This window comes from Bison bison, unplaced genomic scaffold, assembly GCF_000754665.1.
Source record: "Bison bison bison isolate TAMUID 2011002044 unplaced genomic scaffold, Bison_UMD1.0 scf7180017864239, whole genome shotgun sequence".
In the NCBI taxonomy this organism is placed as follows: domain Eukaryota; kingdom Metazoa; phylum Chordata; class Mammalia; order Artiodactyla; family Bovidae; genus Bison; species Bison bison.
Window position 1 is genome coordinate 5465352 of NW_011494811.1, and position 4046 is coordinate 5469397.

At 46.4% G+C, this 4046-nt stretch overlaps 1 pseudogene; it reads right to left on the minus strand.

Moving 5' to 3' along the window:
• Positions 1 to 1177: 1177 nt before the first annotated feature.
• On the minus strand, positions 1178 to 2040 carry LOC104993467 (annotated as a pseudogene).
• Between the last annotated feature and the right edge of the window lie 2006 nt (positions 2041 to 4046).

Genomic DNA, 4046 nt, shown 5'->3' on the forward strand with positions numbered 1-4046 from the left:
TGTGGAGTTCTGTTGTGGTGGGAGAAGATGGCAGGATCTGTAGATTCCAGGACTCAGCTCTGGACTCATCATGGGCCCTGTAGGACAGAGGTGAGTGGTTTGCCAATTTGCTCATCAGGTGAGTCAACAACAATTTGGTTTTTGGTCTTTCCCCTTTCTTCCCTTCATGAATGTAGAGCAATTTGTTTCTAAATAAAAAACATTCACTCTGGAGCATATATATTTGTGAACATCTGTTATTAATCTAGGATGTGAGGCGAATGTCTTGAGAGTTAGGGGTAGAGAATTGAAGTGATCCAGTTCCTTTCTCTCAGTGTCTTCCTCACTCGATTTGGAGTTCTCATCAGGGCTGTAGAGTGGAGGAGACTGCTGACGGAGCTATCCCAAGGGTGAGCAAGCAGTAGCGCGTGGGCCACGTCTGGCCTGCCCCCTGTCCTTGTACATAAAGCTTTATTGGAGCACAGTATCTACTGGTTTACCTACCATCTATTGCCGCTTTTTCACTTGGCCAACTGGCCCACAAAGCCTAAAGTATATAAACCTTTATAGGAAAAGGTAACTGACCCCTGGACTATACCATGGATTATCCATCCATCACTATGTGAATGATAATTTCACCAAAAAAGCTAGGAACAAGAACCAAGGAAAAGCGTAAGGCCACTGAAATTATCTTCTTTATTTGAGAAAACAGTTCCATGTTGAAATGAAGGAAAGGAAAAAGGAAAGAAGGAAGGGAGAAAAAAAGAAAGGAAAAGGAAAGGGGAAAGAAAAGACACTGATTAGATCTGATCTCTTTTTTTTTTTTTTTTTATCTAATATCCTTTATTATCATCCCAGAAATTTTCTATAAATACAAACGTCTTATTGAAGTGAAGGTCTGTCAATAGTGACTCAATACTGATTTACTGAATGAGGACGACCTTGAACTTAAGCTTCACTTGTTGCTTTTCCATCTCAGAAACTTAGGACATTGATTAAGCCCCACTGGTGATTAACTTAGTGACTAATTAAAAGGAGGCTGGCAGGGGTTAGCACATAAGGCTATGGGCATCCTAAAGCCTTTAACTGGGCCAACGTTAAGACCTAATTACCTCTACAAACTCTACCCCACAGCCTAGATCTGGAAAAATCAGGTGGGAAGACAGAAAAAAAAAAGGGGGGGTGTGGGAGATGAGCACCATTCCTTCTGCAGCTATTCCTAGCCAGCACGTGGGAAAAACTTTATTTGTCAGCTCGTTTCACTTTTCCTTGATCGTCAACTTTCTTAATGGCTGCTTGGATAGCCTCTTGGTCGCCCAGGAACTGGTGAGGCCCAACAGTACGCAGGTTCTCGTCCAGTTCCAGGAGAATGGGGACCCCAGTAGGAAGAGTAATGTTGATAATTTCTTCATCCGAGATACCTTCCAGATATTTCAGGAGTGCCCGGCAGCTATTTCCATGAGCAGATATCAGAACGGTTTTACCACGCAATACTTCAGGAGCAATCCTCTCATTCCAATAGGGAAGGAGTCTCTCCAGAACATCCTTTAAGCTCTCGGATCGTGGCAGCTGATCCAAAGGCACATCACACACTTTATATTTCCGGTCGTTGTAGATTTCATGGTAGTAAGGATGGGACTCCTCGATGGGAGGAGGGGTCACGTTGTAGCTCCTTCTCCACAGCCTCACCTGCTCCTCGCCATGATTCAATGCCATCTGCTCCCTGTTGAGACTGATCAAGGCTCCGTAGTGACGCTCGTTGAGACGCCAGGAGCTCTCCACAGGAACCCACTCCTGCCCCAGCTCTTCCAGGATCAGCCAGGCTGTGTGGATAGACCGGTTCAGGATGGATGTGAACACGAGATCAAACTCAAAGTTTAGTGCTTTGAGTTGCTTCCCACAGTTCTGCGCTTCCTGCAGTCCATCACTGTTGAGTTTCTGATCCACCCAGCTACAAAAGCGGTTCTCTTTATTCCAGGCACCCTCTCCATGTCTTAACATAATCAGTTTGTACTTGGACATATTGATGGCTGAGCTTCTCTAGGGCCAGTGTTCAGTGACAACAATGTATCTGCAAAAAGGCCACCAGTAGCAGCCGCTCCTCGGAAAACCGAACAGCCAGCGTCTCCCAGGGCTCATCCTAGATCTGATCTCTTAATTCACACATGAGAACGTGCGGATCAGAGAGGTAACGGGTCCTGCCCGAGGTCTGAGGGCTAGTGGCCCACTCCCAGCATCATGATCGCTTTCCCTACTCACCGAGGCTCTGCTGTGTCAGAGTGCTGCTGTTCTTTGCTCTGACCTCCATTTTATTTTAAATCAATGTGGACCATTTTTAAAGTCTTTATTGAATTTATTATAATATTGCTTCTGTTGTTTATGTTCTAGTTTTTCAGCGGAGAGACATGTAGGATCTTAGCTCCCCAACCAGGGATCAAACCCACACTCCTTGCACTGGAAGGCAAAATCTTAAACGCTGGACCACCAGGTAAGTCCCTCCAGCCTCCATTTTAGATGTTCATAAAGAATTATGTATTTCCCTCCTTTGGGAAGTTCAGGAATTAATAACAAACCTGGCCTTTGGATTGTTCGAGAGTTGCCTGGATCACTATGACAGTCCCCTTTCACTCTTCCACAATCAGGAGGAAGAGGAGGAAGTGCATCCAGAACTGCCTGGAGCAGGGGCGGCAGCGCGTGGGCTAGGCAACTGTGAGCCCTGACACATTTACTCTGTGGTTCCCTGGGCTCCTCACAGGCGTCTGCTGACACTAATCAGGCTTCCCAAACAGGGCTGATGGATCTAAATAAATAATTTCAAGTACCCCGAACTCCAGCTTGCTGAATGCAGTCGAGTCGAGTGCTATTAGAGCTTGCATTCAGCGCATGCCACTCATCCCATCTTATCTGCCACTGTCAGCAACATGTCAGCAGCTGGAGGTGCTTAATCTACATTCTTCAGTCTCTCCCATTTCCTCTCAGTGCTGGGAAGGGCTAGCCAAAACCCTGAATAAAGTTGGCCAACTTGCTCGAGGCTAGGCCACTTGGCAGAAGTCTCTTCTCTAAAGAACAAGTTACAGGATGAAAGTCTGGGACCTGCGCTGATTGCCTCCTTGTCAGAAGGCTAGTGACCCAGCTTGTTGGGGGGTGGGCAGCCTCACCCTAGATGAGTCACATGACTCACTGCCATCGTCTCTGTTCCACTGCATTGCCCACTGCTCTTGCTTCCCCTCACTGGGGAGACTATGGCTCTGAATATTTGTCCCAGCCCCTAAGTGGTCATAGCCCTTTTGAGCTCCCAGATGTTGGCTTGGACCTTTCAGTTCATGGTCATTTCTGTCAGGTGATTTAGAAGGAAGCCCCCAGTACTGGGTCAGAGAGCATTTGAGGCTAAGCAGCTATCCTGGCCTGTGGTCTAGGTCATCTATCCCAAAAAGGCCACAGCATGTGCTGACTCTCTTTGACCACAGGCGGGTTCTTGGCCTCATTTCTTTTTATGACTGCTCCTTTTCCCCCAGCTTCTAAGATCAGAGCAGACCTTTGCTCCAGATGCCATTCTAGCCTCAAGCTCTCCTTCACCAAATCTCCCACCAGACTTGAAAGTTTTATGCAAAAAGGACTTGTATAACTTGGCCTACCAAGTCTAAGCTTCTCAAACTCTGCCTTCCCTAAAGCCTCATGTTCTGTCATCCTCAACAGAGATATGGCTGCAGTATTTGGTAATATTAGTCTTCTCCAGACACCAAAGTCATTAACAGAGATCCATACAGCACATGCTCACTAAAAAGGAGACCACTTCCACCCCCATACACTCTTTCATCCTCTGAAATGACTCTCAAACTCCCCACAGCCCCTTCTCTATCCTTGCTCTTGACAGACGACCTCATTTGCAATTTTCTGAGAAAGTGATGTCATCAGAAGAGAATTTCTACAGATCCCCACCACCACATCTACCTGGACCAGCATCTCGTATATACTCTGCCTCTGTGTACATTAGCTCAGATGAACATCCATCTCCTTTTTTCTTTCCAAGGACACTCTTCTAATAATCTATCTTTTTCTCTTCTGCG